We start from the raw sequence: 20,051 nt of genomic DNA, 5'->3' as shown, positions 1-20,051 counted from the left end.
TTGTGGCACAGTAAGTTATATCTTCTATATATTAAAAGTTCAGCTGCATTGACCTGCTTAGGGCAGCAACAGTTTCTGCCCAGAGGATACTCTGACTTCTGGGTTCGACTGTTTTTTCCTCTTTAATCTTCCTTTGCTAACACAGATACCACTCTGTTCTCAGCAGAACTGAAGTAATGACCCTTCAGCTGCCTGGTAGTTTACATGCATTTTTGTGAGGGCACAGAAACCTGATATTGGAAACCGAGACAACACGCAAGTCTCATCTCAAAATAAAAAAACAAACTAGATAAAAATCAGAGGTTGTTTCTTTCCTCTTTTTTTAACGGAAAAAGAGGAAAGATGTCTATTTTAAGCTTGTTTGGATTTGCATTATTTTAGTTAATAGCAGGAAGTTTAATTTTCTTAAATGAGCCCTCTTTCCAGAACAACACATGCTTATTACATTCCCTTGCATTTTTTCGATTCCCATGTTCTTTTCTATCCTACTACTCCACCCTTTTCCTCTTCCCACTTCTTGCCTGCTATGAAAATTAAATTAATTTGGATCTCTCTGCTGAGAGAAGATTTACAGGGAAAATTTTGGTCTTCACAGCATGCCATAAGCAGGTCCAGGCTCACTCTGACCTTTGCCGGTTGTTCAAGTCTTGCTTAAAACATTCTTCTGCCTCTGCCTCCCAGTTTCACACAGGGCTATAATCAGTGCAGCATCTTTGTTAAACCTGTGCATCCTGGCTGAAAATGGAAAGGTAGTCTCCAAGACAGGCCCTAGTCCATTAAGAATAGTAGGAGCACGACCTCAAAGTGCATTCAGAATTGAATGGGAAGTCACTGGAGTGTGTAGAGTATTAGTGCGATATGCTGCCGGTACTCCTTCCTCCCCAAAAGACATGCTGCTGCACACCATCTGTACACAAGTTTTAGCAGTGGCTTTCACCTTCTGTGCAGCTTTTGCCACTGGCATGCTGACCTACATCTAAAGTTACATAAAACTGGAAGGGATTAGCAGCTTCTGTTTCATCAAATACATTACTTTTAATTGCCTTGAAGGATTCATTTGTCTTCACTCCAGTAACCTTTGGCAGCAATCAGCAGTTCAAACACCAATACTCCCACACACTGCAGTTCTTTCCACAGTCATGTACGGTTTACTGAAAGCTCCCTAACAATCAAAACACACTCCTCCAGTTAGCTTTTCAGATGTATCTATTTAAATTCCACCTCTGATAAAATTAAAAGATTAAGTATACTTCTGAGAAGCAAGAAAATGCTTCATCATAACCAGGAATGGGCATTAAATGCTTGTCTGTGTTTTACAAACAGCATAATCAAAGTTCAATAGAGAATATGCAAAGATTGCAAATCTATAGCAGACACAGAAATTTACATAAATAACAGATATGAATATCTGATGTTTACAGAAATAAAACTGCATGCTATGCAAACAAAGTCTACAACACTAAACAATATTTCATTATGCTGATTTTTCAACCCAAAGCTCTTTGTAGGTGATTATGTACAAGGCATTTCACTCTTGTAATGCAAAGGAAAACATCTATAGAAAAAAAAATATATAGATATGCTACATCATTTAAAGAAGTTTGTACTAAGCATCGGAGAAAAATGGGGATTATTTCCCACTCAAGACCTTTAGGTTAGAATTTCACAGCTGCAGAAGGGACCTGTACAATTTAATGCGAACTTGCTACCCAAAGACCTTAAAAAAATCTGATTCATAATATCTCACACTGAGAAGTGGGAATTTAAGGGTCTTATGTAAAATACAAAGATCAAGTCAATTGCACTGATCACACTGAATCTGCTTTGGAAATATGAAGGGGTTATATACAAAGGTGACAATTTACTGCTCTGTGAGTTAAAACATGAAATACAACACTGTCAGTGGAGTAGTACTCAACCCAGTTCATTCATCCTAGAGCTAGTCTGTCTCAAGTCATGACCAGAGGTTTATAAGCCCAATCGGGCTCTTGCAAGCTGGCATGGTTCCCACTGGGAATCAACAGGACCCTACATGTGTGGCAGAGGCAGAATTTTGTCCAACACTCATTGTTTGGGTTTTTTTAAGGATAAAAGGCTGGTTTCACTAGTACCTGGAAGACACTGACATCATGTCACATTCAAAATACTGTCAGCACACTCACTCAAAAATATAAATGGGGAAGGGAACCTGGATAAGCTAGCATACAAACTTCAGCAATATTTAAAACAAAACACAAACCTGCCCAAAGAGCAAGGAGAACCAGCACCTCACATAGCCAAACACATTGTGCTCGACAAGGTCACCCTCCTAATTCAAAGAATTCGGTTAATCCTCTGGATGAATGTAGCATGCGTTACACTCCCAATGAAACTACCTAGAGTCCAAATAAGAGACCATCAACTACTGCTATAAATGCAATCAAATGGCTGGGAATCTGAATAACGCCATTCGATTCTCCCCTTTCCAATAAACCAAATCAAAGAGAATTGTTCCCCAGAAGGTGTGCATTGTTTTAAAGGCCAAAAGGTGCCTTTAAGTTTCCTTCTAAACTTAAAAACCATTAATCAAGCATGAAATAAACAACATGTGCAAGTCAAAGGTTAATATCCCAGGGTCTTTTATGTGTGACTACCACCCACTTCTTTTCCATTAACACCACCTCCCTGTCTTTCAACGCACCCCGCAACTATTCTTGCCTTGTGTCTCACTGATTCACACAACTGTAAAGTAGTAATTATTTCGCACTTAGTCTTCAGAAAACCACTGCACAGAAAACAGGCTTTGCCTTCTGTTCCAAAGTCTGAAGGGAATGACCGCTAGAGAAAAGCAACTGTTTCACTTCTCCCCTAAAGAGTTTGCCCAGGTTTTGTTTGCTTTTTAAGGATGAAAAGACCAGTTTCAGTAGTACCTTGAAGACACTGACATCACACCATAACAAAATATCATAAGCAAAAGGATAATCAAGCATTACAGAGCAGATTTTTATTTTAGAGAGAATGGCATTAGTCCAAGACAAATTTAAATGACTCAAATAATGCAACTGTAGACATTCACCAGTGCTTTTGAGCATAGAGTATGCCTCTAATTACATCTGAACAATTAACCTTTACCTAAACCTGCTGTTTAGAATGTTTCTGTGAGTATATTCTTAATAATTGGGAAATTAATACAAGTTACTATCTAAAGGGCTGTCAGAAATCATAAGTAAAAAAAAAAATTGCACTAGGGTGGAAGCAGCCCAAAACAGTCCCTCTCCAAATGTGTGTTCTATCCTTTTCACTCGAAAAAAACAAAGCAAAGCAGAGAGAAGCATAAGAGCGTTCCTGTATATTCTCTACACATCTAGAAGATACGGAGCAATATTTCAAAGTTTCAAAAGCATTGTCATATCAATAGGAAAAAAGAAAAGTTACCAAAAGTGTAACAACTTATTTTAGAATTTCTTCCTCTGTTCTTTCCTGAGAGGTAGAAGGAACCTATTGGTAGTGATGCAGTGCAAATCTCTAGCATTATTCCTGCTATTTACAGAAGGAACATTCTTCCCAAGTTGTCTTTTCAGCAGTGAAAACAAGGGCTGCCATGCTTTGAAAATATTTCTCAAACTCCTCTAAGTGATCAAATTGGAGAAGAAAAGAAAAATGCACGTGAGATCCAACCACCTCTGGCGCATCAAGGTTGGCTGGAGAGACTGAACTTGCAAGTTCCTCATTAGGTTTAATTTTACTCTTCTGAAAACATGCTTTGCTGAGTATGAAAACCAGATGAACTAATAACTGTTCTTCAGGAATAGCAACTTACATCAAACATCTTTGATTTTGGCAGGTAGATATCAATGGATCTGACTTCTGACCATTTCCAGACAAGCATCCTGGTGAATACTCTCAGATGACAACTCATGCTCAAGAATACAGATGAGTCTGTGATACGCAAGTCCAGAACATGTTTCCTTAGCACTTCTGGACTTATTTAACCACTGTACTAGGAATAGCTGTTAACCTTATTGCTATAATCCCTTCTGTCGTGGAGCTGCTCTGCATTACCCCGGATGGGAAGGCACTGCACATGTACTGCTCTCTGTCCGACAACATGTACACTTTATGATTACCTTGGGCAACTGTGGAAGTCTTTAGACCTGTCAGTGGAGGCTGGTTTTATAACGCAGGGCAAGAAAGTTGCATGTTGTGGTGCTCTGCAGACAGTTCTCTGCTGCCTTAAGCTCCAGTGTTCTCCATATCTGCTATTTGCTCTTCTGCATGCTTCAGGCAATGGGTCATAGGGCATAGACACGATTTTCACACAGCAGAGACAAGGAAAATCTATTTCAGGCTCTCAAAGTGGAAAGCGGTGGTATGGGTCACTGAACGCTATCGTCCATTTTACCTCACAGGAGCTGTGAATGAGAGGGCTGGGTAGGAGGAGGACGATGCCTCAAGCAGTACAATGCTGGAAATGTTTCGTGTCCCCCCAGGACAGCGTGGGTACACCTAGGAGCTATTACACACATGCGCAGCTGGGGATGGGTATTCATATTTTTTCAAACAAGCACTGAGTATTTCAGAAATTTGTGGAAGTGTGTTTAAAAAAAAGAATATAAACAAGCATCTCAGGCTCTCTTTACCTTTCTATTATTCACTGCTTCCAAAAATGCATTCTTTGTGCTTCTGTCTCTTCTACTTCTCAACAAGTACCATGCATGTTCAGCAAATTGAGTTCTACAGTACTAACTTCAGCAGCAGTACATATGCATTTTAAATAACTGCCTTAACATCAGGCTAATCTGATGTATTCAGTGGCATATATTGAAAATCCTGTGTCTCAGTGCAATGATGAAGCAGCCGTGAGTAACCTGCATGCCTAATACCAAGCTTCATTTGGCATTACTTCAAGTGTAACTGGGGCTACACAAAAACTGTCAGGTAGTTCAGATCCTGTAAGAGAAAGGAATTGGGCTACAATGATGCTAAAGCCATTGTTATGTCAGTCTAGGACCACTCCTGCCTGTACGGAACAGTGTGCTGGACCTCTGGAGGCCACCTCAATTTCCCTCCTGAGAAAAATCTTACTTGGCCCATTCACTCTGCAAGGAAGGAGACACTAATTCTGTGGCTCTGACTGTCTGAAGATCGCAATATACATGCTGGAGCATCAGAAAAGTTGTCTGCTTCTGGCACAATGTAATGCTTGCAGTCCAAATACCCAAGAATTTCTGCCACCTAATGGTTGGAATAAATCAGGATTTGACTTGCACGCATTGACTGATCATCATAAAATGAAAATGATTGCAACCCAGTTGCCTCAAAATCTCTACATGAAAAACTAATGTGATATTACTAGAGAGAACCACAGTTTGAAAAAGGAAGGAGCATGTGATGGGACTGGAAATACCCTGCAAGTAAATCTCAGCTTTACTCAGGTCACGAACTCAACTCCCTTGTTACTTCTGAGCCTGAAATTTATTTCATAGAAAGAAATAAAATGTGAGAGGGAAAGGAATGAATTATCCTACTTTAACATCATTGAATTATGTGCCATAAAGTTACTGCACTGAAGTTTGCATCAGCATGAGCAGAGGCTGGATAAGTTAGGGAGGAGCAGATCTGCCAACAACAGCTCTTAGCTATATCATAAGCTATGTTTTAAAAAGCACCGATAAGTTTGTGCACCTGGGAATTTCATGGGCCCACACCTGGTCTAAATCTGCTCTTTAATCATGTCATTGATGCTAGCAAATTCTTGCAATGAGCCTTAATAACTAGGGAAAGTGATTTTACTTTACTCTTCACAAGTCTCACATTGAAAGGCTCTGTACAATTCTGCTAACTCACAGAAAAAGAAAATATTTCAGAACATAGCATATCGGGTGAAATATTTCTTTTTCTTATCCACATATTTGCTTTATTGGTTTTAACATTATAAGATATAATAGTTCAAAGAATGTAGGAAGATATGGGGCAAGCTATGTTGATACTTCCACAAATATGTGAATGACGCATGTTCCTTCACAGAGCAAATGCCAGAAGGACTACGGTCATTCAGGAATAAAGTGACCAAAGAATGTAAGAAATCCTGAACCAGTGCTGTCACTGCATTTGGTTTTCAGTCACCAATCCACTTAGATATCCAGTTTCAGGAGAAGAATCAAGTTAAATGATAGTGATGACAAAATACACAGTAGGAGTAAAGCAAACTCCAAATACCAGCCCATATAGCTTTTTCAATTCTCTGCCCTACTGTAGGGATGATGTATTGAAACAGCACATTCAGCAGCATAGAACAGGAAAAATACCTTAAGAAACACAGGCTTATATCTGCCTCACAGAGGGAGTCTGGAGTTTTTGATTATTTTAGGCTATTCTGACTGTGATCATAAACCCAAACTTTTGAAGGAACGCCTGGAGAAGTTCATTCTTTCTAGAGTTTACAAGTGGACAGTTCACAGGTTACTAATATTAAACCTGGAAACTAATATGAAATTTTTCACATGCAGCTGAAACAAGGACTCAAGATCAATAACATTTATTATTTCAAAAGGCGTCTTCAGATGTCTCTTAAAAAAAACAAAACCAAAAAAACTTCCCATGGTGATAAACTCAATAGAAGCAATCAGACTAGCAGTATGCCTGGCAGAACCACTAGGATTTAATCCTTGTAGTTGTGAAAGTAGCCAGCCATACCTGAATCAGCATAGTGCTTTCTTCTTCAGTCTGGCAACAGATAATAGTGGCAGTAGTTTCAAGAGAAGTGGGTTACTGACTCTGAAAGAGGTTGATAAAACACAAATTCAAAGCTGTTAACTACTTTGTTACTCCAGATTTAAGCCATCACTTAGCCAATATTGTATCCAGTACGGTTGCTTACCTTTCTAAGATTACAAACAAAAAAAGTGTAAAAGCAAACCAAAGAAATGCCCAAAATAGCCACATAGTCAGACTGTTTTCCAGGTAGCCAGAAGTCCCCAAATTAGTTACTTGACATCCACAAGATAACTTAAGGAACTTTGTTTGCTACCCATAAGGTGAACTATTTGCAATATGCTATCTAAGAAAAAGCTATACAATGGTATGAATTCACAAAGATCTCTTACAAAAGAGATATTTATAAATTTCCCCCTCCTGAATGAGAATATAAATCAAGTGTATTCTCGCTTAATCTTCTATCAAAGCGCACAAAATGAACAGCAAGTGCACAAAATGAATAGAAAGGGAAGGGGTTAGTAAGCAGCAAGAATTCTTAATTGATTCCTCTGTGGATGAGATTACAGAAAATTATCTTACAGCCAACATACTGTAACTGAGAGAAATTTATGTCTGGTTTCTAATGTAGTATACCTTTTAAAAACAAATTTCTGAGCTTTAGTCAAAACTGACTCAGAGTTGAAGTCAGTAGTGTTTAAAAACTGACTCTTACCAAAAATCAGCAGCTACAGAGACATAACAAAATGATCACAGGGACACAAGCATCATTTAAAATGCACTGTGGAGAATGTGGATTTAAATGCCATCAGTACGCAATCATATAAACTAATAGCGTGTCTATGTTAAGCTCAAACTATCACTTGCATCTTTTTTAGCACCACTATCACATTCAAGACTTGCACCACGCTTTGCCATTACCAGCAAAATCTAGTCCAAAAGTGAGTGATGTGGACTGTCATTTTGCCTTCATCTGTTCATCAATGAAATGTAAAAGGAAACTACATGAAACGAGCATATACGTTTCTTGTACTACACCTAGAGTAATTCAAGTTACAGAAGTCCTTTCATTCAACTCCTTTTAGCTACTTTAATTGAAAACTAAAATGTCTTTTCAGTTCACCATGTGTCAAAAAGGACCATTAGCGATTTGTGTAGTAGAGTTTAGTTCTCCCTTGTCTCCGTACTAGAGTAAGAGAGAGGTTAGGCTGAAGATAGGTCATGTAACCGAAAGAAAGATGGTCTAGAGCACTGATGGTTCTTCATGTTGGTAGGAATGCTGTGAGGAAGGTGAGATTACTCAAGTGGAAACAATGTCCATAAAATCATATATGATGTGTTATCAGTCCTTAACCAACAGCTTGACCCTGAATGAAAAAATGAAATGTATCCAGAAACAAATAATTTTCCTGCTCTATCTCCCCTTCTTCTAAACAAACAAAAAAATCCCTAAATAAAATATTTTGGTCTTCCAATGTTCCGGTCACCCTGTTTGGTTTTCCTTTTCTCAGCAGTGTTAAAACATAAGTTTTCAAAAATTCAAAGGGACATTTCAATGTTCAGAATCAGGGGAGCTTTATTTAATCAGCCTAGCTTCAACTGCATTCATATCTGCTGACAGGGTCTTAGTTTCTGCTGCCTTTGCTGCTTGTCCTTTCTCTTCTTTGAAGAACTTTTCTCATTTTAAGAAAGATGTCGTTTGCTGGACAAAAGCAAGAAAGCAGGAGAAAAACACTTTGTTACTGTGTTCTGTGAAACCCATTTGCAAAACTTTGTTAGATAAGAAAAAGCAGCAGCACCCACACCAAACACAGGCACCCCTTGTCCTACCACAACAGGCCCTACCAAAAAGTCTGTCCCCATCTTCCTTATAAGCCCCCTTTAACTTTTGAAAGCCTGCAATAAAGCCTCCTTACAGCCTTCTCTTCTCCAGGCTGAACAACCTCAACTGTATCAGCCTGAGTTCATAGGAGAGGTGTTCCACCTCTCCGATCATTTTTGTGGCCCTCCTGTGGACCCACTCCAACAGGTCCATGTCTTTCCTGTGTTGAGGACTCCAGAGCTGGATGCAGCACTCCAGGTGGTCTCACAAGAGAAGAGCAGGAAGGCAGAATCACCCCCCTCAACCTCTCAATCCCTTTATCCCCCGGCCTTTATTGATACCAGGGACTGCCCCAGCCCAGGTGCAGAACTTTGCACTTGGCCTTCTGAACCTGATGAGGTTCATGTTGGCCCACTTCTTGAGCTTGTCCATTTCCCTCTGGATGGCATCCCATCCCTCAGGCGTGTCAACAGCACCACTCCGTTTGGTGTCATCTGCAAACTTGCTGAGGTTGCACCTGATCCCACTAAGTCATTGATGAATCAGCATGATGAATCAAATAGTACTGGTCCTAATACAGATCCCTGAGGGAAACCACTCATCACTGACCTCCATCTGGACTTGACCCATTGACCACTGCCCATTCAACCAATTCCTCATCCACCAAACAGTACACCCATCAAATCCATACCTCTCCAATTTAGACAAAAGGATGTTGGGGGTGACCATGTCAAAGGCCTTACAGCAGGCCAGACAGAAGACATTTGTAGCTCTTCTCTTGCCCACTGATGTAGTCACTCCATCACAGAAGGCCACTAGATTGGTCAGGCAAGACTTGCCCTTGTTGAAGCCATGCTGGCTGTCTCAAATCACCTCCCTGTCCTCCATGTGCCTTAGCATAGGTTCTAAGGAGGATTAGTGTTGGGCAGAGGGAGGAAAGAAAAAAAGGTAAACAGCCACTGCTTCTATTTAGAAGTCATATACGGTCTGGGCACTGTATTCTGCAAACAGTAAAAAATCTCAGCAGGGTGGTTTTAAACTGGTATCTGGCCACTTGGGACTGTTTATTTCTACCCAGCTGTCCAGCTTGAAACCTGCTTATCAATGCAGAGCTTCTTTGCTTCATTGCTGAAATTATCTCCAATGCACTGCCAAAATAATGACAATGTTGTGACAGTCTCTGAAGGTTTGCCTTCATTACCTCTGCATCACGGTGACAGAACCACTGGACTGCTTTGACACTCAAGAGAAAGGACAACAGGTTACATAAATAGTGTTTTCTAGAAACAGAAGAAAAACAAATTCCTCCCAGACTCTCCAAAGTAATGACCTAGTTCACTTACTACTGCTCCAGAATAAATGACTATTATTATTTTGGGGTTTTTTCCACTAAAATTGGTCCCTGCCTCTCTTTTCATAAGCAAACTGCATCTCAAAACAAGCACTTTGAAAATGCACTGTGCATCAGTGCTGATGTGGCATACTCCGCTTTCTTTTACTTTTACTCAGCCTTACTCAGGCAATTCCTACATGCAAAGTTACCCCCTTTTTATATTCTTCAGAATTATATTTTTCAGCTTCCTCAGAGATATATTAAAGACATCATGCCCCAAAATATTAGAGCTCTACAGGAGTTTGTATCTGTGACATGCAGATACAGCTTCAAAATTAAGTAATAGTGATTTTGCTGGAGTCTTACACTGCCTAATAGTTTGTGCTGTAACTCTGTGCCCTATGCATATTGAAATGCTTTTAAATAACTAAAGCAATTCTCTAGTGTACATTCCAAGATATACTGACTCTTGCTTTAACTATTTTGGTGGTTTGGATGACTAATTAGTTTTGTCTGTTGCAAGTTAAGACTTTCTGTAAGGATATTTGGATTTGCTACTTCCAGAAGGGCGATGCTGCATGAATTTGCGGTGTCCTTAAATAGATCACAGCAACCCTTATCTTCTTAGGTTCTTCCGCAAATTCATCAGCTGTTCCTTCAACAATTTTTAACTGCTGGTTTCTCAAGGTTATTTTAAATATTGCCAATTTAATCTTCCCCCCCCCGGCTTTACCAATTTTTATGGCTTAATAACAACGCATTGGGACTTAGTCCAAAGACCAAAGATTAAAGTTTTATAGTCCAGTTGGAATTTTATCATAAAACCTGTTCATCTGCAGTAAACAGAATTCTTCATAATGAACTATTAGACAATGTTGCTTCCAGCATGCTCTTCCAAATTGCCATGCTACTTAGGATCAGTTCTAACTTGACGTTATATAAAACAGAGGCAGACATGGACCTCTATTTCAAAGCCAGGTGGAACTGAGCCTACTGGTCAAAAAAAGCTAGATGTTGCATATATACTTGAAAAAAAAATAACATTTCACTGGTACTTAACATCATTGTGAAAAATAGCCAAATATGAGCAAAACAGAATCCTCAACACAGTAACTACTTCTGAAAAGGGTAATCGCACCATAATTTCAGATTTGGAACTGTAAACTTGATTAATGCTCCATTTACAGATTGTACTATCTGCCTTGTGGAAGGTATTTCTTCCCAAATCCAAAACGGTGATTCTCCTAGTCTTCAGAAGACCATTCTGTTTCAAACAGCATCCATCATCTTGCCAATGAAAATGTCAATAGCATAGAGAGAAGCAGTGCATTTATCTAATTTTTCCACATAGAAGAAGGTATATACGTAATAAACCTAATATGAAAAATATCTCATGTTGGTTTTCTGTCATGTAAACACATTCGATATATTCTCCCTCCTGATAAATAAATCAAATTATTTAGAACACTGCAGGATATCCCACTTAAAAGGACTCTAGGATTACGCTTTATTTGCGCATGGTTCTGAATAACCAAAAAACCTCGAGTATTCTATTTGTCAGTGACAGAAGATTCACTAATATCTGGTGAAACAACAACTGCTTCTATTTCTGTCAGCTCAAGCATTATTTCGTATGATCTTTACTAGTTCTTAGGCTTTTTTTAACTTGATGCAAATGTTTGTCTGGGTCAGTATAAATCTTTGATTTCTTTACGAACACTATTACTTCATCAGCTTTCAGTTACTACTCAATTATTTTCAATGTTTCCATCTAAAAGGTATCATCAGTGGGCTACTCTCCAAGCACCAACAGGGACCACTTCTATTTCAAATTCCAGCTTAGCATCCACTGATACAGGACAAGTAAACCATGACTATATCATGATATAACAGAATACAATTATTATTTTTTAAATTAAGTTCAGAGATGGAAAGTCATCAGTATATCAGTAGTCATAATAGCATGACCTTATTTTTCTTACTCACAGAACCCTTCTGTTGCTCAGAATTAGTCTAGAAGGACATTGCTCTCTCATCTGAAATAGGCCTACTGATATAAGTGTCTGGATGTGGGGTATATTTGGTCTACAGGGCCATGAGCCTGACTTGAGTTCTCCAGCCTCCACTTAAACACAAATACTGTGAACCAATCACTGCAGTGACATTTACTGGCCTGTTCCTGAGAGCTGTGAACATCTCCATCCACAGAAGTTAAGAGTCAAAGCTCAGTGGGCCTCAGGATTAACTGGCTCCATTTCACAGAAATCCCTATAAGAAGCCACTTTTGCACACATTTTGCTGACTTGCACATACATAGTTATGTAGAGTGCTTCTGCTTGCACCATCCAACAATGAGCTCCTCAGAGGACACCTGATTTTGCAAGCAGGCAACCACACGAATCAGTGCTCCGAGTAGCCAGTGAGGATCAAGAAGCTCTGTCAGAAGAGGGACCAGCTTTTTAAATGCTTCTGCTCTACACAGGGTTTCTGAGATGCCTCGTGATAATCCAACTCCAGGGGACTGGAAGCGCAGAGCAACACGACCGGTGAACCTTAAGGGATGCTCAAAGATGGAACTCAAAGCCAAACCCTGGTCTGCTAGTTTCCAGTTGAGAAGAGAGGTCAGCTCAGACTCCCATTACCCTATCTGTTGGATTAACAGAAGAAATATGTCGCATTTGTCACTCAATTAATTAGATACAATTCCAAATATAGAGAGAAAAGTGGGAAAAAAACACTGAGCAAAGAGGTGTTATTTGTATGCAGTTGTTTTCAAGAGCAGAAAAGAAACAGTAAAGAGGATTAAAAGCAAAACATACAGCGATTACCATTATATATTACATCTCTCTACAAGATGTTTCTTCAAGGAGTTTTACCATAGTATTTCTTATAACAATTGTCAGGCAAACACTGTGCATGTGGGTAAGGTTCTGATTTTACACTGAAAAAATCTCAAGTATTTTCATGGCAAGCATAGTGCTAGATCCTTGCAATGTGCATTATAATGACTAGCATAAGCTGAATGCAGAACATAATCAAAAACACAGTCGTATTTTTGCCCGCCCCCAACTTGCTTGTTTCTCTGACATTATACATCAAAGTTTATCTTAAAGAGATGGGACCCAGTTCTCAGAAGCCAGCATCCATCTGTGGCAACAACTTTCCATGCATACACTTATCTTCACAGTAATAACTGATCTACATATAAACAAACCAGTCCTACCCATGCAAATTCTAATAGCTCTCCGGCAGATTGCTTCATCAACACGTGCAGGCGATACCACAGGCGGCTAGTACAAAAAATTGCACATGCATCAGTGCAAGTCAGATTCCCTATTAAAAAAACAACTACACATCTCCCTGCCATACACCTCTGATCCATCTCAATGTGGAGCTTAACTGCAAAGTTTAGCATGAATTAAATAACCCTTTTTTAAGAAAATGAGAAATTCTGTATTATTACATCCCTGCACTACCAATCAAACATAATGAATTTCTGATCCTCTGCAGTACTAACCACATTAATGCTAGCCATCTAAAGCAAACATTCCCAGACTCTGAAATACAGCTGTAATTCTTGCCCAGAGTGCTGATCCTGGTGGCAATTTCTGACATTGGTTGCTCTCTACTTTTCCTAAGTCCATACTGGTCAAATGTGGGTGAAACAATAGCCTTATGAAGGATTCTGTCAGTTCCTAGGAATTATTGGAACTAGCTGCTTAAGTGATGTAAAACTGACTTTTTACAGTTCTCTGAAACTGAAATTTAAACTAATTTCAGCTATTTTCTCATAGTGTTTTTAATTGGATCAATATTCAATATCATTCAGCCATTTTGAAAACTGTTACGACACACATAAACTAACACATACTACAAGAACATACTCTTTAATATAGGAGAATAAAGGTGATGCTGCAACTCTTTTACAGATACATGTAACATTGAAGTATTTATTAGGGGAGATCAAGAGGGATATAGGTTCCCTCACCATACTGTAAGCATTTTGTATGGGATGCATGCTCCCTGAAAGGTAACAGCTACACATCTCCTGCTTTTTAATCTGTAGTGTGACTGATGGTGACCCCTCCTTACAGTGCACTGCCATGTTCACTGGTGAAATGCCCTATGACTGCTCTGAATTTGGCCCCCTGAAGACATATTACCATAGGGGTTTTTTATTTTAACTGTGGGAGTCTCAGCTACAGAATGGGAACTCAGGAAAGTTAGTATATTAAAAGGTTCCTCAATTCTCAGATCTGATTTTTGTTCATATTTAAAGCCCACAGTAGGAGAAAGAGGAGAGGTTATATTTTTTTCCCTTGCAGCACTTCAGAGTCAATACATTTACCAAGATACGATCTGAATTCCATTCTGATTTGCAGAATGGTTAGCTAATTGGCAAGCACATACAATTTAAGAACTAGATTTCATAGATTAAACTCATTACTTCAAGCTTTTTATGTTAGGCTCCGAGTCCCCGCATAACCTCTTCCCCTGCTGATTATCTGCCCTACTCCCTTTTCTTGTTTCATTCCCCAGCTTCAGCACTGTATCCATCTCCTTCTCCAGTAAAGGTTGTCTCACCTGCCCCGGGTGCTTCCTCCTGTCCAGGCTCCTGCTCTCGCAGCTCTGGCTCCTCATGCCGCTGCCACTGAAGGAAGGCTCACCCTGAGGGCTACTGTGGTCCTCTGTGAGCCACCAGCACCTCTGCACAGATTATTTCTATCACTGCAGTGTTACATTTCCCGGTGTGAAGCTACTTACTAGGCGGCAGCAGCGGCGGAGCTGGTTGTTCATCTGTGTTACCCTCCAGCTGACTGCCTTTTTAGCATGCACGATCTTCAGGCCACAGACTACGCCTTTCTTTTGTGTCTGGAAATCCTGTAGCTGTTGCTGGGCACTAAGAACCAACCACCCTTTGTATTGGGAGCTACAAAAACTCTTCTCACCTAAGAGGACTGCATCCTCATCCACCTTGACTAAAGAAAAAGATTTTAAAAGGTCCAGGGATGTTTAAGGATGGGTAACCCCTCAAGCAAGGCTGGTTTCCTGTCTTAACCATATGCTTATTACTTACACTGAGAATAAAGCCCATCAAAAGCCTGAAGTTGCCTTTACTTTGAAAGGAATACGTCATCTTCAAATATGCAAAGCAGGTTTAATGTTGATAACCCAAGAGTTATTGACCTTGTATTTCAGCTGTTCTCAGTGTGCACTTCGGCTTTTTCTGTAATAAGATCATCTTACCACCAGATGATTATTGATCACTTATGACAGAAACAAAAAGCCTTGACCAGACTCATCTATTCATTGTGCTCAGTGCAAACTGATATGAAAAATGACACACACACCCCCCTTCCAAACTGAGTCATAGTCAAAACCACCATCTAGGGATGAGACCCAGAGGGCTGGGGAAGACGGCAAGCAACAGTAAGTTTTAGCAGAGACCTGCTTGGTGAACGACTACCACCTGGCAATAGCAACGGCGCTACCAACCAAGTATGACAGCAACTGAGAAAAGTCCTCATCACCTAACCCAAGCCTGCGAGTGGGCTGGGTGACGGCCCAGACCAGGGAGACACTGTATGACAGTATCAGAAGGCTGTGGAGCAGCGCTGGGGCTGGGGGGCAGCTCAGGACCCATGGGGCCATCAGCTCCAGTGCCAACCCAACACCACAGCAGCAGCAAGGAGACACGTTCCTCATCCTCAACTTCTCTGGACAGGCCCAGGCGGATGGGCAAGGTGTGGGTCATGGAGAGAGAAGCTTCTAGACTAACCTGCTTACAGGTTTCCACGATGTGCTTCCCCCGCTCCCAGGGGGAAGTAGCCCTGACCGCATTACCCAGCGGGGGGATGCTTTGGGCTACTCTGCCCCTCTTTCCTCTGACTCTATGGAGAGGGCTGTCCCTGCCCGCACTAGCGGGGGCTGCAGGGCAATGCGGGGGGCACGGCCGGGAATAGGGGTAGCGCGGAGATGCAGCGGGTACCGGCAGCACTGGGAACGGGCGGCCGGATGGCCGCATTCTCGCTCGCCTGAGATTTTAAGGTAAAGTGTGCGCGATTTCTCACCCTCACAAAAGGGAGGAGGAAGGAAAGATGATCAACGAAACAAACCAGGCAAGGGAGGGATTGGGGGGGGGGGGGGAGAGAGAAGAAAAGGAGGGAGAAACAAAGGGAAGAATAAAACCCTCTCTGGGAACAAGCAAACAAAGAGGGTAAGAAGAGCTCGGCGGTCTCCCCGGGGGGTCACCCCCCGCCGGACTCTCCAGCCCCGCGGCACCCCGCCCCGACATACCGCTCCCCCGCAGCCGGCGGGGCCCCGGCCCCGGCCCCAGCCCCGGGCTGCCGCCCCGGCCGCGGACGGCGGAGCCCCGCGGACAGGACGCCGCGCCTCGCCGCTGTTGCCCAGGGAAGTTCGGCGGCGCGGAAATACCCCTGCGGGGTCGGGGCACCTTACCTGCCGGCTGGCACTCCTCGGGGAGCGGGGGTGGAGAAGCGGGAAAAAAAACAAACAAAAATGGGGGGTAAAGAATTAATAATACTAATAAAGCCACCCCAGTTTCCGAAATTGCACCGCTCGATCAGGTTACTATGGAAATCATCGCGAGGAGGCAAAAAAAAGAGCCAGAAGCCACCCTCATCCTCTCCGCCTCCGCGAGGGACCGCGGCGCCGGCAGCCGCCGCCTCCCCCGGGCGCAGGGCTCGGCGCTCCGTTCCCCGCCGCCGGCCGCGGGTTGCTCTCCGCCGCCGCGCACCGGCAGCCGGCCCCGGCCCCAGCCCCGCGCCGCCAGCGGTGCTGCCCCCCGCCGCACAGCTGGAATTTAAAGGGGCCGTGCTCGCCGGGCGCCGCTGCCCCCGCCGCCGAGGGCCGGCTGGGTGTGCCGTTCTAACCAAAAGTTTCCCGCGGGCGCCGGACGCTGAAGATACGGGGATCCGCAGGGGCACAGGGAGAAAGGCAGCGAAGCGTTTGCTCTAGGCGTTATGAATTATTATATGCGTAACTGTTGCAGGATCCGAAGGCCTCAACAGGGCTCAGTTGCAATGAGCGCTATACGCTGGATAAGAAGAGACAGCCCCGGCCTCTGAGAGCTTGTAATGTAAGCAGTGAGGACAGACAAAAGGGAAGAAAGGGTGTAAAATGCAGGGGGGTGAGGGTGTAGGGGTGAAAACTTGCTAACCACCCTCCCCAGCCCGGCACCTATAATTTTTAATTGCTATTAAAAGACTCAAAAAGGATGCTAACAGTTGTGAAACATTTCATCCTCCCTGTGTTTCTTATTCATAATCTAAGTGCTTGGCAAGCCCATCTGTCCTGAAAAGTTAGCTTGGTCTGCAGAACACCCCAGCAGGCTGGGGTTTGAAGCCTGTCTGAAGCCCAACTGCAGACAGACCTGTGCCAACAGTTGCCACTCACAGGCGCAACTGGACTTTGGCATCAGTGCGCAGACAGTGTGGCAGCTGTTGCCACCACTTTGCTCTGCTCTGCTAAGTCTCTACCCTCACCCCTCTGCGTGCTGATCTGCTCTGTCCCACTTGGGTGTGAGCCCCCTCCCACCGCAAGCCCCTTTTCTCTGCTCCAGCAGTGTCATGGTCAGCACCTAATTCAGGATCTACCACCAAAGGGATAGTTTTTTCCCCTGCAGGCTATGTTACGCAAGTTTTTGCTGATGGGCTATGGTGTTTCTTAAGTTATTGCAGCTGTGAAAAACACCTGCCAGCAGAGCACAGGGCAGCCCCATCTTTTCTCTGTTGTTGCAGGCTAACACCCTATGTGCTTCAGCTCCCAGAAAGGGGAACATGGAGAAAAAAGTCTTCAGATGATTGCCTTAAACACTTATGAAGAAAAGGAGCCCTATGCTATTGCAGAAGAAAGGAAGGCAAGAGTGAGAGGGAGAGAAGAAGACCAGTGAGTAACATTCAAGTCCGAAAGCTTCTGGTTACCTCCCCTGGAGTAAAAATGTGGATTTCTTCTCTCCATTCCTCCTGTAAAAGCTAGAGGAGGAGGAACACTTTGTAAGTGGTAGGTTTAGGGAAGACTCTTTGCAGTTAGTGGCCCCCATGAAAATCCTTCCCCTTCCAGACTATCAGCCAGTTAGGCCTCACAGCTCTTTATTTTGCACAAATATTCAGTACTTCTGGTTGGCATAGCTGCACTGAAACAGTACTTTGCAGCAGATCCTAAATTGTTTGTGGGGTTTGAGGTGAGGGAATTAGCCAGTGGAGGCATGTTTGGATGCATAAGGAAAAAAAACAAACAAAAGAAACATAAAACTATCCTACTGAGCTGTGTGGCATTTCCCCATTCCAAATAATTCCTGGCATTTCAAGCAGACATTTCTATTTAATAAACCAAGAGGCATAAAAATCACAGCAGCTAGCAACCTAGCAGGAGCTTAGTGTTAAGAAATAAGAAAGGCTATTTAAAAGTGCTGACCAAAAGGCAGGAATTGACAGCCACATTGTCCAGGAGTCCAGTTTTCCAACTACCACCAAAACTTGCAATAATTCCTACCAGAATAACACTGGATGATGAATAGATAGTTCACAAAGAGCAGTAAAACATAATGAGACATCTGAGGCTACCTTTTCTTAAAGGTGTGGGACAAGAAGGAGTCTAAATATCTTAAAATTGGAATAACGAAGTGATAGATCCATGAGAGCAGATCCTAGGTGACAGACAACTGTCAGAAAATAGAATCCCCGTAGTGGGTTACTTGGAGGTTCTTTCTTTCAGTGCATGGAAGGCACAGAGCAGTGAGTTATCCAGGCAGTGTCTGTGCTGCAAGACTTCTCCCTGAAAGGTTAATTTGGTTAGAGGTGCAATTTTTATCCAGCAGAGGTGTGCCAGCAGAGGCCTTTAATGTAGATGCAGTTCGTATTGACAGAATTTTGGTTTTAGCATCACATTTTTCTCCATGGTGTGGAGTAATTTCGTTATGCTGGATCAAAGATCAGACCCAGTGGTCCAGCTACATCTGCTCAGCCACTGTGTCAGTGCAATGTGCTGAGCCCCATGCCAAACTGGACAGCAGCGTGCAGAAGGCTCCCACCTCCTCTTTGCCAACAACTGAGCTGTGATTGCTGTTTTACCAAAAAAGTTCTGCAAATGGAGAGCATGTTTTACTGTTTCTTAGGCTCAACCACTGCATCTTATGCCTCAAGCAGCCTTTGGAGCCTGTGTCTAACAGTGCAAGAGTAACCAGCTATCTAATCCTCTAGGAAGTGATTATCCAGAGCAGAGAAAGTGTCTTGAAAATTTACTTATTATCAAGGATTTTTTGCAATGAGTTTCACGGTTTTGCAGAGAAAATAATAAATTAATTGCCTATTTTTCCTTTTATTGCAAAATACGTGCCTAACAAAGCATGGCGAAGAACAAAAAGGTGATTCTCAGCTTTAGAATAAACTGCTTAGTTATACCTTTAATATATAACTTCAGTGTTCCTTATTTAAGAAAGTATATGAGAAATTTAATTCTCAAGGTGTGTGTGAATTAATTTGCAAATTATTTTTTTTTAATCCAACCTTGTAGTTCTTTTTTGTGTGAAGTGTGTTAATGTCATTTACATAAGATCAAATGTAAATTTATTTGAGTGATATTTAGGATAACTACAGTAACACAGTAATTTGAATTTGCAGTATCTTGGCTTGTGTATTTATATGTGATCTATTATCTTAGCTAACATACATTCATGTAAATGGAATGGCCACACAATGACAAGCTTACAAAGGCAAATTAATATATTATCCCTGTGGACCGCGGACTTTCAATCCTTTTGAAATTACATCACCATATGACATGTGACCTCACCACAAGGACTAAAGGAGTCTCCTACCAGCCATAAAGATTTATGCAACATTGCTAGTCAAATGCATTAGCACCTTTTGTGTGCTAACTCCCCACCTCAGACAAAAACCTGTTTATACGACTCTGGAGTCAAGTGGTAGCAAAAGAGTATGCTTCTCCATCCCCAAAGTGTGCTGTATTAAAAGCAAACGTTTATTGTTACAGCAATATTACAGAGTTTGAAAACCCCAGTCACTAATGTTTCTCTCAAAGTGTTAACTCAGCCATGCTGTGTATTTTTTCTATTTTCTGGTCTAAAATAAAATGCAAACCCCGTTTTTACTCAGCATGGAAATCACTGTAATCTGATGTCACACACATCCTATATTTGCAATGTCCAAATGGAGAGTGACA

At 42.0% G+C, this 20,051-nt stretch overlaps 1 protein-coding gene and 1 long non-coding RNA gene across 2 annotated transcripts in view; one reads left to right on the top strand and one right to left on the bottom strand.

Annotated features, from left to right (window-relative positions):
• NAV3 (neuron navigator 3) overlaps nucleotides 1-16,624 on the bottom strand; it is a 547,425-nt gene extending 530,801 nt beyond the window's left edge. Inside the window, exon 1 of the mRNA XM_030479342.1 lies at nucleotides 16,308-16,624. The gene's annotated coding sequence lies outside the window, so the exon portion shown is untranslated. The remainder of the gene's footprint in view (nucleotides 1-16,307) is intronic.
• On the top strand, nucleotides 15,745-19,983 carry LOC115605225. The gene is made up of 3 exons (XR_003990544.1): nucleotides 15,745-15,896; nucleotides 16,861-16,947; nucleotides 17,609-19,983. It is a non-coding gene; the product is annotated as an uncharacterized LOC115605225 (long non-coding RNA).
• The last annotated feature ends 68 nt before the right edge of the window (nucleotides 19,984-20,051 follow it).

This window comes from Strigops habroptila, chromosome 3 (genome assembly GCF_004027225.2).
Source record: "Strigops habroptila isolate Jane chromosome 3, bStrHab1.2.pri, whole genome shotgun sequence".
Classification (NCBI taxonomy): Eukaryota; Metazoa; Chordata; class Aves; order Psittaciformes; family Psittacidae; genus Strigops; species Strigops habroptila.
The sequence above is the reverse complement of the archived record's forward strand: the minus strand, read 5'-3'. Positions and strand labels throughout refer to the sequence as shown.